At 45.3% G+C, this 16419-nt stretch overlaps 1 protein-coding gene across 2 annotated transcripts in view; it reads right to left on the reverse strand.

Moving 5' to 3' along the window:
- LOC111143824 (SREBF chaperone) overlaps positions 1 to 9627 on the reverse strand; it is a 67961-nt gene extending 58334 nt beyond the window's left edge. For both annotated transcript variants that reach the window (XM_022497744.1, XM_022497747.1), the window contains exon 1: positions 9565 to 9627. The gene's annotated coding sequence lies outside the window, so the exon portion shown is untranslated. The remainder of the gene's footprint in view (positions 1 to 9564) is intronic.
- Between the last annotated feature and the right edge of the window lie 6792 nt (positions 9628 to 16419).

Here is a 16419-nt window from a genome sequence, read left to right on the forward strand (position 1 = left end):
AACGTGAAGCGTGAAAATACATATATTCAAGAGAATGATTACTGCCACATTTAGAATAATCATTGGGGGCGCCTGGGTGGCTCAGTCAGTTAAGTCGAAGGCATCTGCCTTCCACTCGGGTCATAACCTGAGAGTCCTAGAATTGAGCCCTCCCCACACACACCCCAACCCCCTGCCCCCATCACAACCCAGTCAGGGTCCCTGCTCTGTGGGGAGCCTGCTTCTCCCTCTACCTGCAGCTCCCCCTGCTCGTGCTCTCTCTCACACATGCGCTGTTTCTGTCAAATAAATAAATAAAACCTTAAAAAAAAAAATCATTGAGATGGCACAGCAACACCCAGATTGAAGAGAAGACAAAATTGTATTAACTGGTTGTGACGGTCATCACAAGCAACCAAGTACATGATGCTGCCCCTCTTCACGACTGGACATAAACAAATACATTAAAGATTTTCTTCCACAATGCCAGCTACCTACATTCTTATTCCCTCTTGAACTGGTCAGGAATGACTAACAAAGAGACTGAACTGACCCTTGCTAAGAATATGGGAAAAGAAATTGTTTTAAAGCTAGAAACAGGGGTATCTGGGTGGCTCAGTCAGTTAAGTGTCCAATTGTTGATTTCAGCTCAAGTCATGTTCTCAGGGTTGTGAGATCGAGCCCCACAGCAGGCTCTGTGCTCAGCGGGCAGTCTGCTTGAGATTCTCTCTCTCCCTCCCTCTGTCTCACCCCCAGTTGCCTTCTCTCTATCTCTCTAAAATAAATAAATCTTTAAAAATAAAATAAAATAAAGGTAGAAACAACTCAAGAGCCCAGTGGGGCAGCCCTGTCATTTCATAAGACCTCTGGCCCAGGCAGAAGGTACCTCAGTCTCGGTCCTGGCAGGTGCTGGGACCAGCCACCTGCTCCCAGCTACACATGGGCAGCCACATCCACATCCACACAGGATGGAGGCCCCTTGCCTGGTTTCCTGACAAATGTGTGGCCTGCTGGAGAGCACCATCATTCTTAATAGCTTACCCCAAAGTGGGGGTGTGATGAATCTCTTTTTTATTATGGTTTCGAGAGCTTTTCATACAAATGCCGCATGAAAATGGTTCCATTCCCAACATAGATCTGCAAAAGCACTGTTTGTGAGGGAAAGAACTGCAAAGAAGAGACCAAAGATGAGGTTCTCCTGGAGCCCTTCTCCTTGACACAATCTTCTCAACAAATGGTGCTGGGAACACTGAATAGCCACTATACAAAACAGTTAAATTGAACCCTTAGATCACATACATAAATTCGAAATGCATCAAAGGCCTAAACAAAGAGCTAAAACTACAAAACTCTTTTTTATTTTATTTTATGTATTTGAGAGAGAGAAAAAACAAGAGAGAATGCAGAGCAAGGAGAGGAGAGGGAGAAGCAAACTTCCCGCTGAGCAGTGAGCCCCATGCAGGGCTCAATCCCATGACCCCAGAATCATGACCTGAGCCAAAAGCAGATGCTTAACAAACTGAGCCACCCAGGTGCCCCTAAAACTATAAAACTCTTAAAAGAAAGTAGAGAAAAAGCATCATGATATTGGATTTAAAAAGGATTTCTTGCATATGACACCAAAAACACAGGCAAAAAAGAAAAAAAAAAAAAAAAAAAGACAAACCAGACCTCAAACAATGAATAATTTTTGTGCAACAAAGGAAACTTTCAACAGAGTGAAAAGACAACCCACAGAATGGGAAAAAGTATTTGCAAATCACATCTAATAAGGAATTAATACCCAGAATAAAAAACTTTTATATCTTGGCAGCAGAAAAACAAATAACCCTATTCAAAAATGGGCAAAGGACTTGAACAGACATTTCTCTAGAGAAGATATACAGATGGCCAAGAGGCACATAAAGAGATGCCCAACATCACTAATCATTAAGGAAATGCAAGTTAAAGCCTTAATGAGATACCACTTCACACGTACTTGAATGGCTCTTATTAAAAAATTAAAAACAAATAAATGAAAATGGGAAATGAGTGTTGGTAAGGATGTGGAGCAACTGGGAACACTTGTGCATTACTGACAGAATATAAAATGGGACAGCTGCTGTAGGAAATAGTTTGGCAGTTCCTCAAAAAGTGAAACATAGAATTACCAAATGATCCAGCAATTCCTCCCCGGGGTATAGCTGAAGAACTGAAAGTAGGGATTTGAACAGATATCTGTACACTCATGTTTATAACAGCATTATTCACAATAGGCAAAAGGTAGAAATAATCCAAGTGTTCACGCACAGATGAAGAGCTAAATGAAATGTGGATACACATACAACAGAATATTATTTGGCCTGAAAAAGGAATGAAATTCTGATACATGCTACAACACGGTGTTGGGGCACCTGGGTGGCTCAGTGTGGTAAAGCCACTCACTGCCTTAGGCTTGGGTCATGGTCCCAGAGTCCTGGGATCAAGCCCCACATCTGGCTCTCTGCTCAGCAGGGAGCCTGCTTCCCCTCCTCTCTCTCTGCCTGCCTCTCTGCCTACCTATGATCTCTGCCTGTCAAATAAATTTCAAAAAAAAAACAAAACAAAAAAACTTTAAGAAAACACAGGGCATGCAAGTCTTGATTGCAGAGTCATGAGTTCGAGCCATGCACTGGGTGCAGAGCTTACTTTAAAAAAAAAAAAAAAAAAGGCAAAAGCTTCCATAACATTGGATTTGGCAATGATTTCTTGGATAAGACACCAAGAACAGGGCTGCCTGGGTGGCTCAGTCGTTAAGTATCCGCCTTCAGCTCAGGTCATGATCCTAGGGTCCTGGGATGGAGACCCCCATCAGGCTCCCTGCTCGGTGGGGAGCCTGCTTCTCCCTCTCCTGCTCCCCCTGCTTGTGTTCCCTCTTTCACTGTTTCTCTGTCAAATAAATAAATAAAATCTTAAAGAAAAAAAAAAAAGACACCAAGAACACAGGCAACAAAAGAAAAAAAAATTGGACTTCATAGAAAATTTTAAATTGTGTGCATCAAAAGACACTATCAACAGAGTAAAAAGGCAGTACACAGAAAATATTTACAAATCAAGTATCTGATAAAGAGATTACTATCCAGGGATGCTTGAGTGGCTCAGTGGGGTAAAGCCTCTGCCTTTGGCTCAGGTCATGATCCTGGGGTCCTGGGATCGAGCCCCACATTGGGCTCTCTGCTCAGCAGGGAGCCTGCTTTCCCCTCTCTCTCTGTGCCTACTTGTGATCTCTGTCTGCCAAACAAATAAAATCTTAAAAAAAGAGAGAGATTACTACCCAGCATACATAGAGAACTCCTAAAACTCAACAACAACAACGAAAAACAATCTGATGTAAAACCGGGCAAAGGACTTGAATAAACAGTTCTCCAAAGATACACCAATGACTAACAAGCACATGAAAAGATGCTCAACATCACCACCCATTATGGAAATGCAAATCAAAACTATAATGAGATACTATCTCAAACCCACTTGGATGGTTACTATAAAAAAAACAGAACAAACAGAGGAGTACCTGGGTGGCTCAGTTGTTAAGCGCCTGCCTTTGGCTCAGATCATGATCCCAGGACAACAACAACAAAAAACCCCACCTCCCAGCACAGTCTAATGAATGTTCTTTCTCTCAGTTGAGCTTCGGATGGCACTTGGGAGAAGAATTCAAGATTATCTTTCCTGACGGGAATGTGAGATGCAACATTCTCTGTTGTTTGCTAACGGCAGGTCTTGGGGTTTCCAACAGTCACTGCTGTAGGGATGACAGATTAGAATGCGCATCCAAACCCAACCAGGCTCAGGCTGGCGGAAGGGACCTAATCACCCACGGAGATGGGGTGGCATCTCATCCACGTGAGGTGGCAGGGAAGAAGGGCCGGGCAGGCCAGCTCGGGGAAGACCATGAGGGCAGGGGGACACCGAAGACTGTTGAAGAGGACCATGACCAGAGACCTTCCGAGCGATACCGCGGTCTTCTGAAAGGTGTAACCCGGGCCCACAGCCAAACACAGCAAGCCGCTCAAAGGATCAAGTTAACTGGGAAACGCAGAAATAAATGAGATTTTTAAGTTAAAAACAAAAACAAAAAATGTTGTAGGGTAGTGTTTTACAGAAAAAGATGTTCACATATAACATGGATACAGATGGATGAATCAGAAACAAAACAGTATGATCCCATTATAAAGACCGAGAACAAGAGAATGAGCAAGAGTGAAGCCTACTAGTGGTCACCACCCGGATTACAAAATTTGTGCATGTGCACACCTGCATACTAATTGATCTTCAACACGGACAACTTGTATTAAAAAAAAAAAAAAAAACAGGGGCGCCTGGGTGGCTCAGTGGGTTAAAGCCTCTGCCTTCAGCTCAGGTCATGATCCCAGGGTCCTGGGATCGAGCCCCACATCGGACTCTCTGCTCAGCGGGGAGCCTGCTTCCCTCTCTCTCTGCCTGCCTCTCTGCCTACTTGTGATCTCTGTCTGTCAAATAAATAAAATCTTTTAAAAAAACAAAAACAGGGGCACCTGGGTGGCTCAGTGGGCTAAAGCCTCTGCCTTCAGCTCAGGTCATGATCTCAGGGTCCTGGGATCGAGCCCCGCATAGGGCTCTCTGCTCAGCAGGGAGCCTGCTTCCTACTCTCTCTCTCTCTCTGCCTGCCTCCCTGCCTACTTGTGGTTTCTGTCTGTCAAATAAATAGATAAAATCTTTAAAAAAACAAACAAAAAAACAAAAAACAACCCTAACTCAAGAAATTTAGAAATATAGTACGTAGTAAAAAGTATAAACAGCAGTATCACTGAGAATGAAATCTTAATTACGACATCATCTAAAAATAAGGGGAACTGTCTAAAAACAAGAGCCAGTTATGTACTTGGCAAAACTATAATATACGACTGACTGATGCTGATGGGATTCAGTGTGAAACACGTCAGCACTGGCATTGTGCTCTGGTTTTAGGTGTGCTTGTACGGAGCCGTGGCTCTCAAAGTATGGTTCCAAAGACCGACAGCAGCTGCCTGAGAACTTGCTTGAAATTCAAATTCTAAGGCCTATCTCTGACCTACAGAGTCAGGGTCTCTAGCGAAGTAGGATTAAAACAGTGATTCTAATTCACACAAAAGTCTGAGAACCACTGATATGAATAATGCCTCACCTGTCTAGCGAGGGGAATGTATTTTCTTGCTCAAATCCCTTTCTCTTATTTTAACCCGAACTCCTGAACAAACACTAATCCATTCAATTGTGAAATAAACTGGAAGATAATTTATTTTTTTTTAAGATTTTATTTATTTATTCAACAGAGAGAGATCACAAGTAGACGGAGAGGCAGGCAGAGAGAGAGAGAGGGAAGCAGGCTCCCTGCTGAGCAGAGAGCCCGATGCAGGGCTCTATCCCAGGACCCCGAGATCATGACCTGAGCCGAAGGCAGCGGCTTAACCCACTGAGCCACCCAGGTGCCCTAAACTGGAAGATAATTTAAAGATTTTTTTAAGTTAGAGTTCTGGAATTACTTATTTTTTTTTTTTTTAATTTATTTGACAGACAGATCACAAGTAGGCAGAGAGAGAGAGGAGGAGGAGGCAGGCTCCCCGCCGAGCAGAGAGCCCGATGCGGGACTCGATCCCAGGACCCCGAGATCATGACCCGAGCCGAAGGCAGAGGCCCTAACCACTGAGCCACCCAGGCGCCCCCATGGAATTGCTTATTTTGATACAATGTACCAATCACTGCAGCAGAGTGACCTGAGAAACTCAAATCTCGTTTGTAAGAAGTGATAAGGAATCAACATTTGGAATTTTAATATATCTAAATATCATCTAAGATTTGCAAATACTCTAAAGTTAACAGCACAAATGTGACTATTACAACTGCCACATTTATGTTAACTGATTATTTTAGTCTCTCTTATTTCTGACTGACATTAACAAGTTTAAAATAGAGGTTCAACAAAATTTTAATTTCTAAAGGGTTATATCAGTCACTATAGCTCCAAACTTAACACTGCTACTACATCTGAGACATAAAGTCTATTAAAATACCAGATCCTCTTTCACAAAATTGTGACTGCAATTTTTAAAGTAATTTATAACTGGTTATTAATATGAAATACCATTCTTGGGGCACCTGGGTGGCTCAGTCGGTTAAGCATCTGCCTTCCACTCAGGTCATGATATCAGGGTCCTGGGATTGAGCCCTACATCTGGCCCAGTGGGGAATCTGCTTCCCCCTTTGCCCCTCCCCACCTCATGCAGGTGATCTGTCTCTGAAATAAATTTTTAAAAATGTTTTAAAAAAATACGAAATATTATTCTCCCTGATTATGTGAAATTATAATGAAGTTCACTAAACTTCCTAATCAGGAACAAATGGTTAGCTCAACACCTTACATGTTTGATACAAATGTTAAATAAGTCAGTGGTTTCCAAATTTTTTTTATTTAAACCCCCCAAAAAGAACTTGAGTATACGTCCCAATATATGTATATTCTTATATACACATGTACTACTGTAATATACAGTGTACCTTATAAAATAACCTAATAAAAATTAAGTAAAGCTAAAACAAACACAAAGATCAGTTTGATTTTTTTCCCCTGAGACCTCCATGTGCCCTTGTTGCATGCACACGCCCCATCTCTGGACTCCACGGTAAAGCTTACGTATGGCCCAGCAACCCCACAAGCACGCTTGGGCAGTGCCCCCGACCACTGAAGTGGAAGCTGTCAAATGCAGCCCCCAAACTGCTATCCTTCCTGCTGAGTTCCACATCTCTGACCTGAGTCTGTGATGCTAGCTAGCTCCTTCCTTTCACCCCATCACTGAACTCTGCCGCAACAACAGCATAAAAGCATGGACTCTGTTGTCAAGCAAACCTGGGTTTGCACCTGGGCGCTGCCTCTAACTCAAGCAGTGACCCAGGACCCATCAGATAACATCTGTAAAAACTCATCACTAAAGGGGGGGGGGGGGGGGGGGGGGGGGGGGGGGGAGTGTGTAACAGTATCTCACCTGGTTACTATAATGATTAAGTGAGATAAGCTATTATTAGAGCACCTAGCACCTAGACAGCACAGGTGTTCAATAAATATTTTTTACTCAATTACTACTTGGGGGGGGTGAGTCACGTGGACTTTGTTTCATCAGCCAACTCAGGAAGGAAGCAAGTTACAGTGGAAGTAGCTCAGGCAGTGGAGTCTGGCAGATCTGGTTTGAAGACCTGATCCACGACTTAAACAAGCTGGTTGACCCTGGAAACCCAGCTTCACTCTAAGGAGCGGTCTTCTCATCTGTTCAAATGGAAGTGATGACATAAACCTGTTGGAGCCAATGTAACTAACCCTGGCCACAGCAAATGGCTATCAACGGTGAGAGTAATTGAACAGCACATAAACCTACATGTCATTCCTTGGGACACACACATTCATGTGTGTGGCTAGATAACTAAGAGAGTAAGCATTCCTAAGTATGCCGCCAAACGTTAATACGTGCATAAGTACTGAACCCCACAAGCATGGTTTGCACCCCAACTGTACAGTTTACTTGCTCATATATGACCTCAGGCAATTCAGCATCTTTCTGCCTCCATCGTTCAGTCATAAACTAGGAGTAGACTTTACATCCACCTAACAGTCAACTGGTCTGGGTGATGGGGATGGGAGGCAAACCAATGATTATAAAGCACATGAAGACCTCAGGAGAGGTGGTTTTTGCACAACAGCAAAAGAAAAGAGAGAGCTCTCAAACACCAGATTAGTTCACAATAAATGAGAATTTTTTAAAATATTTTATTTATTTATTTGACAGAGATCACTAGTAGGCAGAGAAAGAGAGAGGAGGAAGCAGGCTCCCCACTAAGCAGAGAGCCCGATGCGGGGCTCAAACCCAGGACCCTGGGATCACAACCGGAGCCAAAGGCAGAGGCTTTAACCCACTGAGCCACCCAGGCGCCCCAATGAGAATTCTTTCAATCTGAGACTCAAACAATGACTATGAATATATACACACACACACACACACACACACACACATACACATACATATATTTTGTTTTTTACATGATGTGCCTACTGGGAATGCTGCAAATGTGTAAAAACCTAAAACCCAAACTATATTAACATACACTTAAAAAGGTACAGGTTACAGGGACCCAGGTGGCTGAGTCAGTTGAGCGGCTGACTCTTGTTATCAGCTGGAGTTTTGATCTCAGGGTCAAGAGTTCAAGACCCCCCCCCCAACCAGGGCTTCACCTGGAGCCATCTTAAAAAAAAAAAAAAAATACAGGTCAGATGGTAACTACTCTTGTGGTGAACATAATGTACAGGCAGTTGAATCACTGTGTCATCCGGAAATAATGTAACATTGGAGTGTAACAACTACACTCCAAAAAATTATTTTTTAAAATAGCACCATAGGGGCACCTGGGTGGCTCAGTGGGTTAAGCTTCTGCCTTCCGCTCAGGTCATGATCTCGAAGTCCTGGGATGGAGCCCCACACTGGGCTCTCTGCTCAGCGGGGACCCTGCTTTCCCCTCTCTCTTTGCCTGCCCTCTGCCTACTTGTGATCTCTCTCTCTGTGTCAAATAAATAAATAAAATCTTAAAAAAAAAAAATAGCTCCGTAGAAAAGGAATAAAAAAGGAAAAGAAGTAGTTCATCGGTTAAGCATCCCTCAGGAACACTACCCAGACATTCTTGACCCTAGCAGGATATCCTGAGACAGCAGCACACCAATAAGACTCCCTATAACCAAACTCCAAAAGAGATCTGATCCAATAAAAGAAACACATACAAGACTAACATCATTAAGGAAACCTTTCCTAGGTTTTCTTCACAAGAATTGTTACAAAATCCCCAGAAAGAGTTTAACCCCGCAGCTCTGTTACCATAGAAGGTGGGCCAGCAAGTAGCCACAAGGAAGGGGAACTCCTCCCAGAGCCCTGCGGGGACCCTCCGCTCCCTCCGGCAACAGCATTTCCACCTGTGCAACTTTCTGCACTTCAAACGGCCCAGGCTCCCTGTACTCGTGCCACCGTGACATTATAATCCCGTGTGATATACCGAGGTAATAAACACAAGGCAACACAGTAAACACCGGCAACGTGAGTGAGCAAAGTTTGGGCTTGGGCAAAACTAGAAACCAAGCAAAACCCAGCAAAGCAGCTACGTGTTGCCTCAAAACCAGACAGCCCCAAAAAGAGGCAGAGTGGACAGCAAGCTCTCCCCCGCACTCTGGAAAACCCCGACAGCTCCGAAGCAGGTTCTAGAAGCAGCGGCTTCCCCGGGACGGCGGGCCAGGGGCCGCCGCGGCGCGACCCCCTCAACCGGCAGTGGTCACCCGGGGCCAGAAGCTGGGTGGGGACACGAGGGCGCGGGCGGGAACCCGATGCGGGTGGGGACGCGGCGGCCCGGCCCCCTCTCTGGGCTGCGGTCTCCCGGCCCGCACGGCTGCTGGACAGCGCCCACGCCCGCGCGCCCGAGTCCCCGGCGGCCCCCACCCCCCAACCTCCCGGGACCTCGCGGCCGGAGGCCCGAACCCCGGGCCCGGGACAGGCGCCGTGGGGACACGCGCGGCAGTACCTGTGGCGGCAGCAGCTCCCGGGCGGCGGCGGCGGTGGCGGTGGCGGTGGCGGCGGCGGCGGCGGCAGCGGCGGGGGCGGGGCGCGGCGTGCGCGCTCCCGGCCCGCGGTCCGGTGCGTGGTGCCCGCCCTCTCTCTCCCGGCCGCCCGGCGCCCGCGCAGCTCTCCGCCCCTTCACCTCTCACCTCCTACCTTTCCCCTCCCGCCCTCACCGCCCCCCGCACGTGCTCCAGCGGCGCGCACATGCGTAGTCGAGCCCCGCCCGCGGCTCCCGCTCGCCCCCTGGCGGACGCCTGCCGCGCCACCCGGAGGGAGGGAGAGGTGGCGGTACTGGGCCGGGCGGGGCGGGGCGGGGCGGGGCGGGGCTTGAAGATGGGGCAGAGCCCTGAACCCGCACCAGGACTTGACCGCTATGACAGCACCTTCCGAGAATTACCAAGAACGTGCCCAAGATGCCTAGGTCCCCGTTTAAAACAGCAAAAAATTAAAAACAACAATACAGATGCACAACAAATACAGGTGGGTCGAATAAATTCAGTCCATAAAACGAGTTTCCCTACAGCCTTTTTATTTTTTTTTAAAGATTTTATTTATTTATTGGACAGAGAGAGATCACAAGTAGGCAGAGAGGCAGGCAGAAAGAGAGAGAGAGGAGGAAGCAGGCTCCCTACCAAGGAAAGAGCCCGATGTGGGGCTCCATCCCAGGACCCTGGGATCATGACCTGAGCCGAAGGCAGAGGCTTTAACACTCTGAGCCACCTAGGCGCCCCTCCCTACAGCCTTTTTAAAAGACAAGCCTTAGGAATACTTACTGATGTTGAAACCTGTTCCTGAAAGAGGTTCAAAATGAACTGTAGAGTACGATATCATTTTTATGGAAAGTCAACCACGGAGAAGGAAGGGTCTGGGTGCTGCTGCTGTGTAGTGGGTGGATATGTCTGGGTGGCAGATTTAGGGTGTTGGGTTTTTCCATTTGCCGATGGGCATTTAACCATTTCACACGGACTGTGACTTTGTTGGAATCGCATAGCTGCGTCCACTGAGCGTTTACTGTGTGCCCGTGGCTGACCTGAGCGCTCATCTGAGCATCCCGAAAACCCCGAGGGAGGTCTCCTTACTGGGTCTCATATTAGGGGAATGGAGAGGGCTTCGTCGGGGCCTGTCCGGCCTGTCCCGGCCCGCCCAGCGCTAGCCAAGCTGGGATGCTGCGCACTGACTGCCGGAGGCCCCAAGCGGGGACCGTTGGTTTTTGTTGTTGTTGTTGTTGTTGTTGTTGTTGTTGTTGTTGTTGTTGTTTAAGATTTTATTTATTTATTTAACAGACAGAGATCACAAGTAGGCAGAGAAGCAGGCAGAGAGAGGAGGAAGCAGGCCCCCCGCTGAGTGGAGAGCCCGATGCGGGGCTCAATCCCAGGACCCTGGGATCATGACCTGAGCTGAAGGCAGAGGCTTAAACCCACTGAGCCACCCAGGCGCCCCCCCCAAGCGGGGACCTTGATCGCATTCACCTCTCCCTCTCCCAACCCGATCTAGAGCGTCAGGGATCAGCCCCGCCCCCAACCGTGCGGCCTGGGCACGCTTAGCTCAGTCGCACCCACCCAAGGCAGACCCTGCTCCTGCACTCAGAGGCAACAGCTCTGGGATGGCATAAGGTATAGATGTAGTCACAATGCAAAGTGGGACTCAGAAGCAGCCCTTGTGCCGACCCAGGCCGCTGGCCCCTTCCAAGCCTTCTTCAAAGAGTCATATCCCCTCCCTCACACCCATTAATTTCCACAGGACTCAGGACCACCTCTCCAAGGCCCTGCATGTCTTGCCTCCCTCCATGCCCAACACCCTATTGTCAGGGGAAAGTAAACAATAATGGGACAACCGGCCTTGGCCTAAAGTAATCTTTAAGATTTTGCCCTATATTCAGGATTGGCTTCTGGTTTCAGATGGGACATCGGAGAGGGTACCTGGAGAGAGTACTCCAGTAAGTTCATTATAATCGACTATTTCCTTGTTCCCTTCTGGGTGAGCGGTGGGATCATACACACAGCCCTGCCCAATGTTCAGTGAGTGGTGCCTCCCGGCAGGGTGAAGACACTTCCCTCTCCATTGGCAGCTTTGGCCACGTGTCTGGCTTTGGCCAACAGAGTGTGAGTGAACACGGCCTGGCAGAAGCTCTAAGAGCCACTGGTTGGGAGAATAAGCCTCTCATTCTCACCCTTAGTCAGGGGGACAGGAGTGCCACATTGGAAATGCTCCTTCCAGCTGGGTCCTAGAATGAGAGGGCATGGAGCAGAACGGAAGCAACGACCCATAGTTCCAAACATGTAACTTAAATGAAGGGTTTGTCTGTCCATTTACGTCGCTGGGATTTGGAGGCTGCTTGCTACTATAGAAAAGTTCTGAGGGGTGGAGTCAGGATAACCTTGGTTTTTTAAAATAAACTTTACTTGTTTTAAGTGTCCAATGATTTCCAGGATACGTAGTGCAATCATCACATTCCAACCTCAGAATTTTTCATCCGCCCAAAAAGAAACCGAGTGGAGTCATTTCCCATTCTCCCAACAGTCCCATTGGACTAGTGCGCTATCAGGCCTTTTGTGTCTGCCATCTTGTTTTTGAGGCTTATCCACGCTGTGCCATGTCGCAGCACTTCATTCTTTTGAATTTCCAAATGGCATTCCACTGCAGGGCTCTCCCGCTGCCTTGTCTATCCATTCATCAGTTGACGGATATTTTGTTTCCACTTCTGGGCCATTATGAATAACACCGTGTGAACATCCACCTACAAGTGTTTCTGCTTTCATTTCTCTTGGGTATATACCTGGGAACTGAATGGCTGAGTCAGATGATAAAGCTATGTTAAGAAACTGCCAAACAGGAGCGCCTGGGTGGCTCAGTCGGTTAACCTTAACCGTTCGCCTTCCGCTCGGGTCATGATCCTGGGGTCCTGGGGTCAGGCTTCCTGCTCAGCAGGGAGCCTGCTTCTTCCTTTCCTCTCTGCTCATGCTCTCTCCTTCCCTCTTCCTCTCAAATATATAAATAAAATCTTAAAAAAAAAAAAACCAAACCCACAAAACTTCCAAACTATTTTCCAAAGTGGCTGCACCATCTTTACATCCCCACCAGCAGTATCTGAGGCCCCAATTTCTCCATCTCCTTGCTAACACTTGAAATTGTCTGTCCTCTCACTACAGCCATTTCAGTGATTCTGCAGTGGCATCTCATGGTGGTTTTAATTTGTATTCCCCCGGTAGGTAATGATATAGAACATTTTCTTATGCGTCTATTGGCCATTCCTATGTCTGCTCGAGTGAGATGTTTGTTCAAATCTTTTGCCTATTATTTAACTGGATTGTCTTTTTTTTTTTTTTAAGATTTTATTTATTTATTTGACAGACAGAGATCACAAGTAGGCAGAGAGGCAGGCAGAGAAAGAGGGGAAAGCAGGCTCCCTGCTGAGCAGAGAGCTCGAAGCGGGGCTTCATCTCAGGACCCTGAGATCATGACCTGAGCGGAAGGCAGAAGCTTTAACCCACTGAGCCACCCAGGCGCCCCTAACTGGGTTGTCTTCTTAATGAGGTATGTTTTTTATATATTCTGGACACAAGTCTATTATGGTATATATGATTTACAAATAATTTTGTAAAAAAAATAGAATGGATAATTATTTTAGAAATAAAGTACTAAAACTGGCACAACGAAGAAAAGTTATCATATGTAAAGAGCAATAACAAAGAAATACTTTTAAACTACCTCCAAAAAATTACTTTACCTTGACCAAGGTAAGTCCTAATTTGGGATAAAATAAAGTAAGAATTTGTCTGGATACAAAAAGTAGTGTGTTCTGGGGCACCTGGGTGGCTCAGTGGGTTAAAGCCTCTGCCTTCGGCTCAGTTCATGATCCCAGGGTCCTGGGATCGAGCCCCGCAACAGGCTCTCTGCTCAGTAGGGAGTCTGCTTCCCCCTCTCTCTCCCTGCCTGCCTCTCTGCCTACTTGTGATTCTCTGTCAAATAAATAAATAAAATCTTAAAAAAAAAAAAAAAGTAGTGAGCTCCTCAACAGAACATGACACGGGGCTCAAACCTATGACCCTGAGATCATGGCCTGAGCCGAAACCAAGAGTCAGATGCTCAATCAACTGAGCCACCCAGGTACCCTGAGGCATATATTGTTCTAATGCTCAAACACAGCCAGACTAACAGAGCTAAGCAAAAAATTATAGCTCATCTTTCTTACAAATACAGATTGCATAGAAGCTCAATAATATTAATTTAAAAACTTTAGCAAGCCTAACATAAGCAGTAGGTTATAGAAAATAGAACAAATACCAGTAAAACAAGGCTGCAAAGGAATTTAGCGCTCACACAACAGAGAGATGCTCAACACATGCACAGGAAAAATAGTGCCAGTACCTCAATGAGGCTGAGAAAGTGCAGAATTCACTAATGATTATCAGTTAAACTGTAAAGGGGGGGGCAAGAGATTAAGGAGGAGCATTTCTTTTTTCTTTCCCTTTCCAAGGTTATTTCACTAACTTGATAATTTATGTATTTTAAAAGTAAGAATTACTATAAAATATGCTTCCTATTCCCTTAAAAACAGAAATTAAAACAACAAATACCAGGGTGCCCAGGTGGCTCAGTTGTTAGGTATTTGCTTTCGGCTCAGGTCATGATCCCAGGATCCTAGGATCGAGCCCTGCATAGGGCTCACTGCTAGGTGGGAAGCCTGCTTCTCCCTCTCCCACTCCCCCTGGTTCTGTTCCCTCTCTCTCTGCGTCTCTCTGTCAAATAAATAAAAATTTTTAAAAATCTTTAAAAAAAACCAAATACCTTCATGCCACTCTTTTTTTTTTTTTTTTTTTTAGATTTATTTGAGAGAGAAAGAGAGAGAGAGGGAGGAAGGCAGGGAGGGAGAGCACAGAGGGAGAGGGAGAAACAGACTCCCTGCTGAGTGGAGAGGCCAACACAGGGCTCCATCCCAGGACCTCGAGATCATGACCTGAGCCGAAGGCAATGCTTAACCAACTGAACCACCCAGGTGTCCCATGTCCTTTCACACCACTCTTAACAGATTTCAAAATGCTGACTGAAGTTATTCACGGGAAAGAAACTATTGGAGCTGTGTCAAACTAAAAAGACTTTTCCATACTAAAGAAAACCATTAACAAAACACACTGACTGGGTAGAAGAAGAAATCTGCAAATGATATACATCTATATATGATAATATAAGGAGTTAATACCTAAAATACATAAAAAAAAAAAACTCCTACAACTCAACACCAAAAAAAAGTCCAATTAAAAAATGGGCAAAGGACCTTGGAAAGACATTTTTCAAGAAGACATCCAGATGGCCAACAGACACATGAATAGATGCTCAACATCACTTATCACCAGAGAAATATAAATTCAAGCCACAATGAGGTATCACCTCATACCTGTCAGATGGCTAGAATCAAAAACACAAGTGACAACATTGGGAAGGATGTGGGGGGAAAAAAGGAACTCTCAGGCACTATTGATGAGAAGGTAAATTGGTGTAGCCATTGTGGAAAACAATACGGACGTTCCTCAAAAAATTAAAAACAGAAATACTATATGACTCAGTAACTCTACTTTTGGGTATTTACTCAAAGAAAACAAAAAGAAACATAAAGAAAACAAGAACACTAACTTGAAAAGATAATGCACCCCTATGTTTATCACAGCACTATTTACACAGTGAATACAATATACGGAAGCAACTCAAGTTTCCCTCCATAGATGAATGGATAAAGATGTCACACACACACACACACACACACACATACACACACGCGCGCATGTGCGCTAGGATATTACTCAGCTATAAAAAAGAATGAGCCGTTGCCATTGGTGACAACATGGATGGGCCTAGAGGGGACCATGCTAAGTGAAATAAATCAGACACAGAAAGATAAATACTGTATGATTTCACTTATATGTGGAAACTAAAAATGAAAAATAAAAAACAGAAACAGATTCATAAGTCCAGAGAATTGGTAATTGCCAGAGGGGAGGAGGGTAGGAGGATGGGCAAAATAAGTAAAGGGGATCAAGAGGTACAAACTTCCTGTTATAAAGTAAATAAATAGCAGGAATGCAAAATACAGCATGAGAAATTTAGCCAATAACAATGTAATAACTTTGTATGGTGCCTAATGAGAATTACCATTACTTGTATGATGGTGAGCATTGCATAATGTATGTAACTGTCGAATCACTATGTTGTACACCTGAAACTAATAATGTAAATTAACTATACTTCTATAAAAAATTTTGCCCTATTTAAAGGAAAAGTAAGCAAGGTTGGCATTATTTGCAGATGTTAATATCTGAAAAAAGGAAAACATGAAAAAATATCTAAAAATTCAGGAATCTCAATTAGAGATTAGTTTAGAAAAACTAAAATAAGTTATACCTTATAAAAGTCAACTACAGGGGCACCTGGGTGGTTCAGTGGGTTAAGCCTCTGCCTTTGGCTCAGGTCATGATCTCAGGGTCCTGGGATTGAGCCCCACATCTGGCTCTCTGCTCAGCAGGGAGCCTGTCTTCCCCTCCCCCTCTGCCTGCCTCTCTGCCGCCTTGTGATTTCTCTGTCGCCTTGTGATTTCTCTGTCAAATAAATAAAATCTTTAAAAAAAAAAAAAAAGTCAACTACATCCCTATGTCAAAGACACCATAGAAAAATCCACAAAATTGGGGGCACTTGGGTGGCTCAGTTGGTTAGGCATCCAGCCCTTCTCAGGTCTTGATCTCAGAATCATGGGTTCAGGCCCCGTGTTGGGTTCCATGCTGGGTGTGGAGCCTACGTAAAACAAAACAAAAAATCTAAAAAACTC

Source organism: Enhydra lutris, unplaced genomic scaffold (genome assembly GCF_002288905.1).
Source record: "Enhydra lutris kenyoni isolate GAN:26980312 unplaced genomic scaffold, ASM228890v2 scaffoldscaffold10, whole genome shotgun sequence".
NCBI classification, from domain to species: Eukaryota; Metazoa; Chordata; class Mammalia; order Carnivora; family Mustelidae; genus Enhydra; species Enhydra lutris.